Source organism: Anolis carolinensis, chromosome 1, assembly GCF_035594765.1.
Source record: "Anolis carolinensis isolate JA03-04 chromosome 1, rAnoCar3.1.pri, whole genome shotgun sequence".
Lineage (NCBI taxonomy): Eukaryota > Metazoa > Chordata > Lepidosauria > Squamata > Dactyloidae > Anolis > Anolis carolinensis.
In genome coordinates, this window is record NC_085841.1 from 218,621,322 (window position 1) to 218,638,698 (window position 17,377).

Genomic DNA, 17,377 nt, shown 5'->3' on the forward strand with positions numbered 1-17,377 from the left:
GAAAACCTTTACCTTTACCTAGTTAATGTAGTGTCAGACTGCACTAATTCTACAGTGTATGTGCACCCCAGATTCCCTATCCACACGGTTACCTTTTGGCATATCATTCAACTCCAATAACACCTGCAGCCCACATTGACAATTAAAAGGCTCAGAATTAATTTCTATTATACAAGAATCAAGGGAAAGGAACTCGTCTTGCAGAAAGTCCCAACAATAAAATTCAAATCTCTTTCTCATAGGAAACAGGTGGAGAAAAAATTCTCTTTGTTATGCTTTTGCTGTGTCAGAGATGCGGGGAAGAATGAATGAGTCCAGGCTTTCCCTTGAGGGTAGTAGTGGCAGCTGTTGGAGGATGTACATGGTGGTTTGGGCTAAATTGCTTTCCACTGAATGCTCCTGGAGTGCATTGGTGCAGAATTTCAGATGGCAGCCTTAAAGGATCTCTTTAGGCCACTGCATAGTTGTTGAACCTACCTTTTGAGCTTTCCTCATCAGCCCCTCATCTCTTTTATGTGCCATGCATAGTAACACTACTACCAGTACTTTGTACTAGAACCCCTTCCACACAGCTGAATAAAATCCCACATTATCTGCTTTTGAACTGGAATATATGGCAGTGTAGACTCAGATAACCCAGTTCTATGCAGATATTGTGGGATTTTCTACCTTGATATTCTGGGTTATATGGCTGTGTGAAAGGGCCCTAGGTTTTCCGAAGGCCGTGCTGGACTGTGGTGATAATGGATTCTGGGAACAGTGAACAAGTGCAACAAGTGAAACAAAATAATTAAGTTTTCCAAACTTTGCCTCTATCATTACATTTAAAATTGTACTGTTAAGCCAGGTAGGAATCATTAAGGGCATTCCTACCGGAATGGTTGCATTTTTATTTACAAAAGTTTCAGCTTTCATTCTATGAAATCTCATATAGGTTTTTTCATAAAGCAGAAAGGCAGGGGAATGTATTTAATATTGTCTTAGTGCAAATACTTGAGCTATTTCAAAAATGGGGGAGAAAGCAGCATTGGTGTTTAATACAAGAAGAATGTGGCCTACAAAGTTGTTATGATCCAGCAGGGCAAGGATTATTTACATCAAGGCACACATTTGTGCAGGTGGGCAAGAAGATGATAGCCATCAATGCATCAAGGGAGGAATTATTTCAGCTACATTAGGAATTCCCCTTCCCCTCTCTCTTAAACACACACGCACATTTAAACCACAATAAAGTCTAGGAAATCCCCTGGGTAGTTAAGACTCCCCCAAGCTTTTGGAATGTTCTTCCCTTCATTGCCTGAAGCACACAAAACTACACTAGTATGTATGCCAGACAAGGATAATGTCTGTGCTTCCTCCTGCTGAAAGAGCTGTGTCATAACAAAGCAGACTGTCTATCCAGCCCTATGCTCAGTTCATATCTGTCCAAAGAACAGACCAAATCACTTTGCATTAACCCAAACGTCAGTCATTTCCAAACAGAAAACAACTACACTTTAAAACAAGAAACATAAGAAACTGTCCAGAAGTGTATGAAAAAGAAACAGGAGGGAAATAGGAAGGGTTGCTTTTTGCTTTTGTTTGTCATAGATTGCTGTTATTGTATTTTCAATATGTGGTGGCTCTAAGGTAGTGGTTCTCAACCTGTGGATCCCCAGATGTTTTGTCCTTCAACTCCCAGAAATCCTAACAGCTGGTTAGGCTGGGATTTCTGGGAGTTGTAGGTCAAAACACCTGGGGACCCATAGGTTGAGAACCACTGCTCTAAGATGATCCTATCATGGGATTTCCTGAGGTTGAAAATGTGTGACTCACCCATCATCCAGTTGGTTTCCACTGCCAAGCTAGGAATCCATTCCCATCTACACTGATCATTTAAGTTGGTTTCAAACCATTATTGAAGAAAAGGGTTTTGCTGTTTAGATGTTTTCATAGGAAGTCCTGGAACCAGTTTGAGACCTGGATGGTGATTTATTTTATTTATCATGTCAGAAGCGAACCGAGGGTACAAGTTGTAATGTATTTGAAAACACAAACCATTTTTAAAAAACATTATACTAAATATCCTTTGACCAGGAACTAGCCACTTGGAGTGCCTCTGGTGTTGCTGTAAGAAGGTCCTCTATACTGCATATGGCAGGGCTCAGGCTGCATTGTAATAGGTGGACTGTGGTTTGCTCTTCTCCACATTCGCATGTCATGGACTCCACTTTGTAGCCCCATTTCTTAAGGTTTGCTCTGCATCTCATGGTGCCAGAGCGCAGTCTGTTCAGCTCCTTCCAAGTCGCCCAGTCTTCTGTGTGCCCAGGAGGGAGTCTCTCATCCGAAGTCAGCCACTGATTGAGGTTCCGCGTTTTAACCTGTCACATTTGGACTCTCACTTGCTGAGGTGTTCCTGTGAATATCTCTGTAGATCTTAGAAAACTTTTTTTTGATGTAAGTGGTTGACGTGCTGGCTGATACCCGAACAAGGGATGGGCCAGAGATGTCAATGCCTTGGTCCTTTCATTGCTGGCTGCTACTTCCCAGTTGATGTCAGGTAGCGCAATGCCAGCTAAACGGTATAATTTCTCCAGTGGTGTAAGTCATAGAAATCCTGTGATTATGTGGCATGTCTCATTAAGAGCCACATCCACTGCTTTAACATGGTGAGATGTATTCCACACTAGGCATGCATATTCAGCAGGAGAGTAGCAAAGCGTAAGGGCAGATGTCTTCACTGTGTCTAGTTTTGATCCCCAGGTTGTGCCAGTCAGCTTTTGTACAATGTCGTTTCTAGTGCCCACATCACTTGGATGGTGATGAATGACACAAACCACACAGCACTGACATACTTTTGTGGGAGTTTGTTATCCAGCTGACACTGTTTGAGGCTAGCTTCAAACCACATTAAACAGCCAGTGTAGATGGGGCTCCAGTCTCCAGATTCCTTCCAACGTTCAAACTGCTACACCTTATTCTAGACTGAGTATATAACGTTTTACCACATTGCATAATCTAAAATGGGAACCACTGCATAATTTTCTTTTTTATTCATAGATTTGTGTGTTGAATTTATAGCATGCCTAAACTGTATGGACCATATTCACTTTCACTTTCTTTTCCTGATTTTTTCCAGTCCTATTATTTATTTACAACATTTATATTCTGCCCTTCTCACCCCGAAGGGGACTCAGGGTGGATCACTGAACATATATACAGTAAACATTCAATGCTGTTATACAGACAAGACAGACAACAGAGGTATTTAAAGGCATTCCCTTCTTAGGTGTCCTGGAGGACCCCATAATCTTTTGGGAGGGCTTGGAGGTAGGAAGAAGTAATGAAAATTGGAGATCTTATCTTGTGGAAGTGCAAATGTCATGTTCTAGCTCAGAGAAGCTATCAGATATTTACCCAATGGTGCCATTTTGGGTCATGCCAATCATCACTATTACTGGTCTGTAATAGCAGCTAAGCTTAATAGTGCCAAACACTTCCATTTCAGCAAGGCCAGTGAATCTGAAAACATTTGCAACTGAATTTACTCGGGGACACATTCGGGGTATGAAAATACACGTCTTGTGGTAAGGCTTGCCCCAGAGAAATGCAATGGGACTTGGGCTGGGAGTGAGAGTGAGGATGAGAATAGATCAAGTCCTGAAACCAGGGGTCCCCAAACTTTTTAAACAGGGGGCCAGTTCACGATCCTTCGGACCGTTGGAGGGCCGAACTATATTTGGCCACCGAGCAATAATAATAATTATTATTAATAATAATAATAATAAAGAGAGTTGGAAGAGACCCTTTGGGCCATTGAGTCCAATACCCCTCTGCCTTTGTGCACCGAAAGCACAAACAAAGCACCCCTGACAGATGGCCACCCAGAATCAATGTTAATAATAATAATAATAATAATAATAATAATAATAATAATAATAAAGAGGGTTGGAAGAGACCCCTTGGGCCATTTAGTCTAACCCCCTTTGGCCTTTGTGCACCAAAAGCACTAGCAAAGCATCCCTGACAGATGGCCACCCAGCCTCAATGTTAATAATAATGGTTGTAAGAGAAGAAGTGACCCCTTGGGTCATTTAGCCCAACCCCCTTCTGCCCTTGTGCTGTGGGGGCCGGATAAATGGCTTTGATGGGCCGCATCCGGCCCCCAGGCCTTAGTTTGGGGACCCCTGCCTGAAACTATAATCAGAAATTCAAGAATATGATCCAAAGTTAAGTACTCATAGGTTCCATTCATTTTGATGGCTTATTCAAGAAGATGAAATGCATAAGTGCTTTGCTTTTTAGTGACTTATTCGCAGGGATTAGTTGAAGTGCTCTACCGATTTCAGAATCTTAATGTTCTTTCACTCCCAGAAAATAATATGACATTAGCTGTGATGAATTCTACAAACTGAAATCATGCAGAAGTACACTTCTATGTGTTGCTACACTTTTGAGAGCGCAAACCTGGTTTTAAAGAATACATGTTATCCAATCAAAGAGCAGAAGGCAAGCCTCCCAAATTAGAACTCCAATTAAAAATAAAATATGCAGCAGCAGCTGTTTCAGATTTCTTGACATCAAAAAGTTGCAATGAGTTGCTATAGGTTTTAACAGTAAAGAATTGTTCATAAAGAACTCATGATGAATAATTTCCAGTAATATATAAGTGATGAAATGGGCGCATTCTAATTATATCTGCCTCCTGAAATAGCTGCTATGATATAAACCTCAGTTTTGGATGTCATTACTGGTGTTTGCTATATTTTCTACGTACTGGTAGTGAGACTGATAACTCCACTCTTGTTGCATTGACCTATGTTTAATCTACACTATTCATTGTTTATACTCCTGCCCCACTGTTTGGCTTCTTGTGGTTTCCAAGGACATCTTGCAACATTTTAAAGACTTGGGTAAAAATCATTTAAACCAATTGAGAGTTATTAGATCTTATGAGCCATTACTTTGGTCCCTAAAAAGGTGCAGATTTCCCTTGACATTAAGCCTAGTCGTGTCTGACTCTGGGGGTTGGTGCTCATCTCCATTTCTAAGCCGAAGAGCCAGCATTCCGCAGACTCCTCCAAGGTCATGTGGACAGCATGGAGCGGCGTTACCTTTCTGCCAAAGAGGCACCTATTGATCTACTCACATTTGCATGTTTTTGAACTATGTTGTCAGAAGCTGGGGCTAACAGCGGGAGCTCACCCCGCATCCCAGATTTGAACTGCCGACCTTTCAGTCAGCAAGTTCAGCAGCTCAGCAGTTTAATCTGCTGTGCCACCAGAGGACCTATACAGACCCAAAAAGTATACCCTAGTGGAGCCACATAAAGAAAAACTTACAGTATTTGTTAAACAGTTTTCCAATTGTATTGACGTTTCATGATATGTATGCATATATTCAAGTAGTACATAGATTATGGATGATCCAGATTTTAAATATACCTTTATATTAAAAGGTAAAGGTTTCTCCTGACGATAGGTCCAGTCATGTCTGATTCTGGGGGTTGGTGCTCATCTCCATTTCTAAGCCGAAGAGCCGGCGTTGTCCGTAGACACCTCCAAGGTCATGTGGCCGGCATGACTGCATGGAGCGCCGTTACCTTCCCGCTGGAGCGGTACCTATTGATCTACTCACATTTGCATGTTTTCGAACTGCTAGGTTGACCTTTATATTACTGCATACTAATTAAAAGAAATATGATTAGATTTGGAAACCAAGCCCACTGAAGAGTGGCTTAGGAAGCTGGATATGTTTAGTTTGGAGAAAAGAAGGCTGAGGAGGGACATGATGTCAATGGGACATCAATGACTAGAGCTAATGTGAATTGTAATACAGTAACACTTGGAAGTAACACTTTGCTCTGCTTAGTCACAATTGTGAGGTTTGAATTTAGATAGAAGGCTTGTAGATGAAATGTCTAACTTGAAAATGTATTTTACCCTTTCTCCAACCATAGAGCCACAAGTTCTATTGGGTTCAATTACCATTAACCCTAATCAGCATGGTGGATAGTCAAAAGTGTTGGGAGTTGTTGTTCAATGACATATGGAGACTCGAACTGGGTGAAAATGAAGGAGCACAAACCACTATGTAAAAAAATTATAGCTGGCCCTCCTTATACCTGGATTTTCCATCCATAGATTCAACGGCCCTTTGAAGGCAACCATAAGGCTGATGTGGCCCTCAATGAAAATGAGTTTGACTGCCCTGTTGTAAAGTCTTGAAAAAAATGAACAGTGGCCACTTGTCTGTCATGTCTTGTTGTAACCTCATATTACAACAGAGTACATGTTTTTAAGTACTGAAGTACCTCCTTGTGCAATTATTCCTGTGTGTAACCCCCATCATTCCCAAGGTGCTAGGATCTACTACTACTACTACTACTATTATCACTGACTGTTTCTATCTATGCAAAGTCTGGGACTGTTTTCCCAATAGATGTAAGAGTCATATTGCATAAACATTCTCAATGTGATGACCAAGAATGGTATGGACTGGCTGAAAATGAATAGGTAAAGTAAAAAAAATGCTTATGGTTTTCATTATATTTAAGCAGGCTGAACCAACTATGTTGAGATAAACATTACTGATTTGGACATCAGTAAATATAGATGTTATGAATGCTGGAAATGTGCATTACAGTTTGGTGATGATTAATTTGTGATGAGACTGACGTATAATTACTTTATTGCATGTAGCATACAAAGGCTACATGCAATAAAGTAATTATAGTGATAAAGTAATTGTGACAACAGAGAAGTCAGCCATATCAGAGCACTTAATGAAACAACCTGGACACAGTATATTATTTGAGAACACAGAAATGCTGGACCACTCTAACAACCACCATGTCAGACTACACAGAGAAGCTACTGAAATCCACAAGTATGTGGACAATCTCAACAGAAAAGAGGAAACCATGAAAATGAACAAAATCTGGCTACCAGTATTTATAAACTCTAAAATCAGGACAGTAAATAAGAACAACACTCAAAAACAGGGGAATTCCAGACAAGAAACAATCAGGGCCAGCTAATAACCTCCCAACAAAGGATTCCCCAAGCTTTGAAGCTGTAAGGTGATCAATTGCAACATTCACACTTGCCTCAAATGGACAAGAGTTCTTTCTCCCACCCTGAACATTCCACAGATATATAAACCCCACTTGCCTAGTTTCCAACAAACCTCACAACCTCTGAGGATGCCTGCCATAGACGTGGGTGAAACGTCAGGAGAGAATGTTTCTTGAACATTGCCATAAAGCCCTGAAAACTCACAGCAACTTAATGATTTTGGCCATGAAAGCCTTCAACAACAGACTGTGACAACTATTACCATTGTTTAGAACTGAATACCAGCAAATCAGTATAACCATAAGTATGATAGAATATATTATGCTTTTTTCATAATTGCTGATTTTTAATCAGGTAGGACTTTTGAATATTGAACTGACATGCCGGTCACGCCTCTAAATTCCTACATATTTTTGAAAAAGCACAACACAACAGTTTGGCCTGCCAAACACTCTTGTGGCCAGAAGATGGCGGCACTTTCTGCCAACAAAGCCATTGATCAAGCCATTCTCTAACAAACTTTGTTATCCCTTAATCATTCGGCACTTCAGCTGGACCTCATTTATAAAAACCCTGCATTCACAGCATGAGTGTTTCCAGTTATCCTGCCTTAAGGCTAATGGTCACATTTTCCACCTTCCTTTGGAAGCATATTGCTCTGTTACTTCAAGTGGCAATTGCCTTTAATTGTCAGCTAAGTTTCCAGGCTGATGCATAAAGTGTCCCTGGAAGTTGCAGTTGATGTCTAGTTTGAAGAATGTTTTTGCTCATGCTACCCTATACATTCCTTCATCAAAGGGAATCTATTCTAAATTATAGATCTTATAAAATGATCTCATTTCAGCTAGACTGTTGATTAGTGCCAACTCACGCAGACCCACTACACCAAATGTTGAGCTCACAGCTAGGCAGATTCCACTGGTTCAGTAGGGTTACTTTATCTGAGACTATTTCAACATTAACTCCTGCAGAGAAGATGCTGTTTCCTACACACAAAAATATTGTAATGAGGGATTTGTTCTGCACAAAATTTGCACATGGTTGATTATCATTTTCTACATAGGAATTAATATTAAAATAAATATATTCCACATGTGCATTTTGTGCAAAATAACTTGAGAATTTCAAATAGCCTTTGAAGATTGTGGTTTTTGAAGATCTACCCACTATAGGAAGAACAGTGCGGAAGTAATTCATTGCAGTCTTTAAGAAGAAATGGTGCATTTGTACTTCGGAATTAATAGAATTGGGCAACACTTTAACCACCATGACTTAATGCTATGGAATCCTGGAAGTTGTAGTTTGACAGTAATGTAAAGAAAATTGATTCCCTTGAATCGGCAAAGCAACAATCCACTATTAAAATACTGAAATAACCACAAGCATATACTTGTTTCAACAACTTGTAAAAGATACAACAAAAATAGTATACAATGAAACATAAGTTTGTTGTATTCACAATACGGATTACTGTTTCTTTCTTGTAGAAGGGAATTTTTAACAAGGGCTGCTTTAAACAGATTTCCTCTTTAGAGTTCATAATGGTGAATTATAATAAAGTGGACCTAAAGGGAATGAACAGTAGTGGCTGAAAAGTAGTTTCTCAATAGTAGTTTCTTGATAGCAAACAGACCTTCAATATAAAATCATAAATTACAAGTATAAAGACCAAAATTACTTACACCAAGTTCTTTTGAGTGATGGTCTGCTCAGATTGATTCCATGGTGAGCACAAAGCTGCAAGGCTGACTCAAATATTTAATATAGTGAACTTAAAGAGGCCAGGTGATGAAGTTGTGGTGTTATAATTGTTGCTCAAAAATCTCATTTAAAAAGCTACCTACACAGGTTTACAGAAAGTAATGGTAGTGTTGTAATTGTTTAAAAGCTATACCCATAAAAACAATCATATGTGTTGATGTCATTTAGTCCTTTCGGATGAGCCAGAAATTACCATTGTGAACTTGTAAAAAATTCCCTTCTACAAGAAAGAAACAGTAACCAGTATTATGAATATAACAAACTTACGTTTCATTGTATACTATTTTTGTTGTATCTTTTACAAGTTGTTGAAACAAGTATATGTTTGTGATTACTTCAGCATTTTAATAGTGGATTACAGTGTTCCCTCACTACTTCGCGGTTCACTTTTTGCGGATTCGATGTTTCGCAGTTTTTCAATTAACTCTAAAAGAATATTATAAATCATAAAAAATTACAATTTACAGCCTAAGGAAGGGAGGAAGGAGAAGCTGAAAAGAGAGAAAAGGAGCCCAAGCAGCAACAGGAGGAGAAGGAGGCGATTTATCAACTCACAATTGGTTGATAAGGACTTAAAATAATGTATAACTACTAAAATAATGTAGTAAAAAGGTAAAGGTTTCCCCTGATGTTAAGTCTAGTCGTGTCCAACTCTGGGGGTTGGTGCTCATCTCAATTTCTAAGCCGAAGAGCCGGCGTTGTCCGTAGACACCTCCAAGGTCATGTGGCTGACATGACTACATGGAACGCCTTTTTGCCAGAGAGGTTCCTATTGATCTACTCACATTTGCATGTTTTCAAACTGCTAGGTTGGCAGAAGCTGGGGCTAACAGTGGGCGCTCACTCCGCTCCTCAAATTTGAACCTGGGACCTTTCGGTCTGCAAGTTCAGCAGCTCAGCACTTTAACACTCTGAGCCACCGGAGGCTCCAAAATAATGTATAAATATTAAAATAAATATAGTGTCCCTACTTTGTGGATTTTTACTCATTGCATGTGGTCCTGGAACATAACCCCCGTGATAAGTGAGGGAACACGGTATTGCTTAGTTGTAGTTTGATACTCTTTGGCAGAGATGGCTAAACATCTTGCTAAATCAGTGGTTCTCAACCTGTGGGTTCCAGGTGTTTCGGCCTACAACTCCTAGAAATCCCTGCCAGTTTACCAGCTGTTAGGATTTCTGGGAGTTGAAGGACAAAACATCTGGGGACCCACAGGTTGAGAACCACTGTGCTAAATTATATCTTCCATGATTCTATGGCACTAAGTTGTAGTGCTTGGTGAGGCAAGAGAAGGCTAAAAAAATAGTATGGAACCTTGGCAGTTAAAGTCAAAGTGCATTCATTCTACAATGTAAGTGCTCCCCAAGTGAAGAATTGCATCCCTTTTTCAAAGTCATAGTGTCATCACATAATAAGCCTTTTACTTTAGCAGTTATGCTACATGCAACGGATTTTGCCTACCTTACAGGGTCAGTGAGTGGTCAGCCTTGCAAGGCTGGTGTACGGCCATTTTCAGGCCTTGCTGGTGAGCTTGGTAAAGCAAAGGGGAGGAGCCACAGGCAGCTCAATCTCTGGAAGAGCAAGCCTGATTGGATGTTGGAAAATGGAGGGAGTTGCCTAGCAACTGGAGAGGGGAGAAGTCAGGAGAGTATTAAAGCTATGCAGACAGAGGTTTTATTCAGTTAGTCAGGAGTTAGGTACAGTAGAGTCTCACTTATCCAAGTTAAACGGGCCAGCAGAATCTTGGATAAGCGAATATCTTGGATAATAAGGAGGGATTAAGGAAAAGCCTATTAAACATCAAATTAGGCTATGATTTTACAAATTAAGCACCAAAACATCGTGTTGTACAACAAATCTGACAGAAAAAGTAGTTCAATACGCAGTAATGTTATGTTGTAATTACTGTATTTACAAATTTAGCACCAAAATATCATAATATATTGAAAACATGGACTACAAAAATGCCTTGGATAATCCAGAAGCTTGGATAAGCGAGTCTTGGATAAGTGAGACTCTACTGTAGTTACTCAGTATTGGGAGATGGTGTCAATGAGATTTTTGGAGTCAGTGTCAGCTAAAGCTGGGAACTGTGTTCTTGTGAAGCCTCTTTGAGGAAGAGAGTAAAGTAGTTTAGCCTTCCTGGAAGAAGTGCTAAAATACTAGAATAGCCTCTAGGGAAATAGAGTACTGAGAATAGTGCCTCTGTGAAGGAAGGAAGGACTGTGGTGTGTTTTAAAAGGAAAACTCTTGTCTTTTCCTTTAAAGAACTTAAGTCAAAATACCTATCTCTGTTTAAGCAACCATCCTTTTATTGTTACTGAAACCATTAAGCATCTTTTCTAATTAAGAACAGGTAGTAAAGGTAAAGGTTTTTCTCTTGACATTAAGTCCAGTCGTGTCCAACTCTGGGCGGTGATGCTCATCTCCATTTCTAAGCCGAAGAGCTGGCGTTGTCTGTAGACACCTCCAAGGTCATGTGGCCGGCATGACTGCATGGAGCGCCGTTACCTTCCCTCCAGAGTGGTACCTATTGAGCTACTCACATTTGCATGTTTTTGAACTGCTAGATTGGCAGAAGCTGGGGCTAACAGCGGGCGCTCACTCCGCTTTCGGTCTGCAAATTCAGCAGCTCAGCGCTTTAACACTCAGCACCACCAGGACCTCCTAGTTAGGAACAAATAAACAACAAATTCTTGTTTTTCCTCACATAAAGGGTCCCGTGTGACACAGGAGGCTCCTGATATTAACCTTGGTGGCAGCGTTAGTAGTGGTAACGAGTTCGAATCCTCCATATTTTGGGTGGCAGCTGAAAGCAATCCTCTGCACTTGCACCCTTCCATTGATAAAGGTCTTGCATTCCTATAGATGCAAGAGAAGGAGGCCACAGGAACAAGCATCCCTGAAATGCATGAGGCAGTGAGAGCATCACCAAGACAGAGCTTGGGTGAGCATTTACAAGATCCTCTCAGCAGGTTCCAAACTTGATGACACAATTGCTTATTATTTTCCCTGGGTGTATTGGATTCCTTCTTGTTCCTGTGCTTTGCTACTTGTAACTACTAATTATGAGACCCTTGGGGATGACTGCATAAACCGGTGGTTGGCAACCTGGCAGAAGTGAATGTGTCATCATAACCTCTATGCCACAAAGGCTATGATGACACATTCATTTCTGCCAGTGTTTTTCTTTCTTCCAAAGAACAGGTGGAGGAAGAAACCCTCCCTTCCTTGGCCCTCCTCTACTTCACCTCCTGTGCTGCTCCTGATAATGCTCTTTATGATCATGCAGGTTGCTTACTCAAGCCATCAAAAACACATTGTTTCTGAAAATGTATCCCAGGCATTGTTGAAGGCTTTTGTGGCCAGAATCACAAGCATGTGGACAATTTCAACAGAAAGGAGGAAACCATAAAAAAGAAACAAAACCTGGCTAACCAGTATTAAAATACTTTAAAATCAGGATAGCAAATAAAGAACACCACTCAGAAAACAGGGGAATTCCAGACAGGACACAATCAGGGCCAGCAAACACCTCCCAACAAAGGATTCCCCCAGGCAGGAAGCAGTCAGGCTTTGGGTATGGATGGCCAAACCCCTTCATTTTGCAATATAACAATCTTACTCTAAGGAGCCATGTTTGAGTGTGCTGGCAACACAGACAAAACAAAATATTATTCAGAAGCTCTTCTACTGAGGCATAGCTTTTCTTGCATGAAAAACGTCGAGTGTAAGAAAACAGCTATTTACAATGCATGTATTCATTCATTGGGTTGCTGTGAGTTTTTCGGGCTGCATGGCCATGTTCCAGTAGCATTCTTTCCTGACATTTGTCCTGCATCTGTGGCTGGCATCTTCAGGGGTTCATTTGTGGTAAAAATTAACTGCAATTATTTATTGTAATTATTTTTGTACTGATTTCACAAAAACGTTGAGGTCTGTTTTGTGCCACAAAATCTTAGAGGGCCCAGTAGTGAGGATGCTAGACAACAACTTCATTATCCTCTCTTAGAAAGAATGAGAAAGAAGCCGGAAGTTCCTGACTGCACCTAGATACAATTCACTCCAATGCCATCTAGTGATTAAGCTACATCATTACTCATAGGCTGCATCGTGAACATTCATGCTACATTCTCCCAGAATCAGAACAGGTTAATATCTTTCTTAAGAAGAACTGCCATGTGACAAAGGAATAAGAAGCATTTCACATTTTCTGGAGGTATCTCTGAGCTGAATCTTTAATAAAGTAGGAATTGGTGGAAGAGCTAAATCTGACACTGGACTCCCAATGTCTGCAGAATATAGATGTCTTGAGGTAGGAAGCTAAATATCTGCAAGAGGAAAACATAGGCACAATCAAAACATGAGATGAAAAGTGCTCTTACAGTTAGGAGTTCTTTGCAATTAAGAATTCTCTCTATGGAGAGCTTGGAAATGATTTGCAGCCTGCTGTCAAGCATTTCAGAAGCATTTGGCAGGTATAATCATTCATATCTATTCTAGGCTGGCGCCTCTACTAGTCACACCTGCATGGTTGAGTTTCAGCTCCTGCCACCAAGGAAGCAGAGAAGCTGTTTAGTGAAGTCTCCGCCAGTGAAGCTGTTTCAATAGAAGAGTTACAGTTGGCGTTCTGCAACCATGGATTCAAACAGCCACAACATGAAAATATTCAAAAATATTTTCAGACACCAACCATTTATTTTGCTGCACCATTTTATATAATGGGACGGATTTAGGTAACCATCCAGGGAGGTGGGAATCGAGCCAAACACTAGTGGATACCAAGGATCCACTGTATATGTTTTGGGGCAAGTTGCCTCAGTTTTCCTGAAGGAAAAATCCATTTGCCTAATCCATCAGCAGAACTTGAGGATATGTCTGGAGGGAGAAACATAGAAGAGAAAAGATTCCTCAGGCAACGGTGGATTTTCCCCCATGTTATATGATTCTGTAGCAAAGTGACTATGATGTATAAATACAAGTCAATGATTAATGAATGGGTGAATGCAAGGAAGGTGTGCCACATCAAGAAGGTATGTGAACAAGAGCATAAAATTGGAGCCAAAAGGACTTTCCCTTTTGAGTGACCCACTGAGTGCCATGACTCTTCTAGTGACTGATTCATCCCTGCTCACTCTATAAAATCAGATAAGTCCAGATGATACACCCAAAGCAACTGAAGGGACCAGCTCTGACCATTGACAGGTGAGTCATTGCTACTGGTCTGGGAGAATAAATGAAAAAGGAAATGAACAATTAAAAACAAGTAGTATTGCATTGCTCATTGGAGGTTGTCATAACATGTTTTCTTGTAAATCACTTTGCGGGGTTTTAAATATGAAAATGAAAAGTGACCCAAAATATTGTAAACTAATAAATCGTGGCTTGTGGGTGTATGAACTGGAATAGCAAAGATCCTATTTCAGTTGTCAGCTGGGGGAAGGAACAGATGTGTACAAAGATATTTTCAGAAGGGTGTGATTCAAAAAGCTCCTTTCTTGCATTCATCCATGGGTAAATTTCAAATGGGTATTACAGCCTAAATACCCTATCCCCAGATCCCATCTGAATGTGGAGGCTAAGCAGGATGAACCCTGTTTGGTATTTAAATAGGAGACCATCAATGAATACAGGGTGCTATAGACTATATTGCAGTGGAAGGCAAAACCACAGTTGAGTATTCCTTGTCTAAAAATACCCTATATAATCCATGGAGTCACCATACGTTGACATATACACATACACATGTATATAACCATTAGTTTATCATTTTCTTACATAAAAATAAAGGTAAAGGTTTTCCCCTGATATTAAGTCTAGTCATGTCCAACTCTGGGGGTCGGTGCTCATCTCCATTTCTAAGCCGAAGAGCCGGTGTTGTCTGTAGACACCTCCAAGGTCATATGGCCAGCATGACTGCATGGAGCGCTGTTACCTTCCTGCCATGTTTTCAAACTGCTAGGTTAGCAGAAGCTGGGGCTAACAGCAGTAGCTCACCCTGCTCCCTGGATTCAAACTGACAACCTTTCAGTCAGCAAGTTCAGCAGCTCAGCAGTTTAACCTGCTGTGCCATTAGGGGCAGCCCAGTGAGGTTTTTATGTACCTCACAATAAATGTGATAATTATAATTAGTCACTTCTGATTTATTTTATTTTTAAGCAAAACAAGTTTTGCCTTGCTCTCCTTATGTTGTACCTAGGTCAAGAACTTTGCATTATGAAGCAATTAAAAGTATCAGATAACAAATTAATTAAAGGACTTCTTCAACAATAGGTTAAACCAGGGGTCCCCAAACTAAGGCCCGGGGGCCGGATGCGGCCCTCCAAGGTCATTTACCTGGCCCCCGCCCTCAGTTTTATAATATAATATTTTTATATCAGTTTTAATAATATAATATATTGTATATACATATAATATTGATAATAATCTTATTATTATCTTACAATATAATACTAATAGTAATACCATATAATAATATTAATTATATGGTATATATTACATATTATATAATAGTATAGTGGTATAGTTCAATATAGTAATATATAATGCTAATATTGTGTTATGCTAATAATATAATATATTGTATGTACATACAGCTGCTCTGAGTCCCCTTCGGGGTGAGAAGGGTGGGATATAAATGTAGTAAATAAATTGAGTAAATAAATAATTAATTTTAGACTCAGGCTCAGCCAAAGTTTGACATGACTTGAAGGCACACAACAACAACAACAACAACAATCCTAATTAACTTGACTATCTCACTGGCCAGTAGCAGGCCCACACTTTTCATTGAAATCCTAATAGGTTTATGTTGGTTAAAATTGTTTTCATTTTTAAATATTGTATTCTTTCGTTGTTGTTGCACTACAAATAAGACATGTGCAGTATGCATAGGAATTTGTTTGTATTTTTTTTCAAATGATAATTCGGCCCCTCAACAGTCTGAAGGATTGTGGACCGGCCCTCTGCTCAAAAAGTTTGGGGACCCCTGGGTTAAACCCTTGTGTCGGCAAGACTGCTGACTTGAAGATTGGACTGCTGACCTGAAGGTTGACAGTTCGAATCTAGGGAGAGCATGGATGAGCTCTCTCTGTCAGCTCCAGTTCCATGTGGGGATATGAGAGAAGCCTCCCACAAGGATGGTAAAACATCAAACATCCAAGCGTCTCTTGGACAACATCCTTGCAAACGGTCCATTCTCACACACCAGAAGCGACTTGTAGTTTCTCAAGTTGTTTCTGACATGAAAAAAAAAATCTCCAGCAGAGGATCTTGCATGTTGTCCCTTTCCCCATGGTCATGTATTTTTATGATGAGTTATTTTGGTTGTATTATGTTGTGGTGGATAATGTCATCTCTTCGGCAGGACATATAACAAGGGCACTGTCTCACAGAGGGAAAAAGCTATCGCCTTTCACTTCTCCACTCAAATATGGATCCTTTTTTGATAAGAGTTAAGGTAGAGTATTTGATCCATGGATAAGTGGACCTAGGTTTTTGACTAAAATTTCTAGACTTATGAGCATATACAGTATGTTCTGTAATGTGTGCTAAAATAACCTCCTGGCATGGAGTACACAAATTGATTTGAGTGACTAGGATGTGGCACCATTACTACTCTGTTTTGGGCAGCAAAATGATCTGGATTATCTGCCCTTCTGAGCAGTAAGCGTACAGAATGGTTGGCTCAAATCCAGAAATGTGTACCTTTTCTCCCACAGCCTTAGAAACAGACACCCAGAGAGATGTCAGGGAAAAGGGAAGGAAGAGACAGCACATGCTGTGGGGCTTATGCGAGGCCTTTTTTTAAAGTGTGAAAAATCAGAGACGGTAAGACACTCCTTTGCTAGGAACCGCCACTCCTCTCTGTGGGTTGGATTACAAGATTGATTGAATCTATTTTGCAAACAGTATGCCACGTATTTCCAGCAACTATGCAAATGTTGCCCCCGGGTGATACTTATAATTAGCAATTTAGTTGAAATGTCAGGAGGAATAAAATTTTATCAGGTGTAGAAAACTAATTGGAGATGTCCTAGTAAATGGGAGTTTCATTACCCATGTGAGAACCTAAACAGTTCTTTGCTGCTTGCAGGGAGCTCCTGCAAGATTGGAAAGGTTTGCTGCTAGACGGTACTGAAGGGTAGGCTACAAATGAAATGTGTGCACTTACTATATAAAAAAGAGAGGAAGCCTAAGGTCAACGGAATCTCACTTTCATCTGTCTGGGTTTCTTAATTTTATTTTCAAAGCAGAAAGTGGGGGTCCTTGTCTCATACTTCCATAATGAGAAATGCAGAATTCTTCCTCTAAATCCACTTTCAGAACATATCAAAAGATCTGATCCAGGAATATATATTACATATGTACAGTTTCATCATCTTATCCTATAAGGAAAAGCCAAAACAATCTCATTAGTTTCTGGAGAAGTAACTAATCTTTTAAATCAGCGATTCTCCAACTGGTCCTCCAGTTCTTTGGGACTTCAGCTCCCAGAAAGCCAAGTCAATACAAGCAATGAAGAAGTATTGACACCCAAAACCTTTGGGGTATTGAAGAT

At 40.1% G+C, this 17,377-nt stretch overlaps 1 protein-coding gene and 1 long non-coding RNA gene across 4 annotated transcripts in view; one reads left to right on the plus strand and one right to left on the minus strand.

Annotated features, from left to right (window-relative positions):
- LOC107983377 (uncharacterized) overlaps positions 1–9,796 on the minus strand; it is an 85,220-nt gene extending 75,424 nt beyond the window's left edge. For both annotated transcript variants that reach the window (XR_010001322.1, XR_001730815.2), the window contains exon 1: positions 8,738–9,796. This is a non-coding gene — a long non-coding RNA (uncharacterized LOC107983377). The remainder of the gene's footprint in view (positions 1–8,737) is intronic.
- itgb6 (integrin subunit beta 6) overlaps positions 1–17,377 on the plus strand; it is an 86,609-nt gene that overhangs the window by 18,679 nt on the left and 50,553 nt on the right. The window lies entirely within an intron of this gene.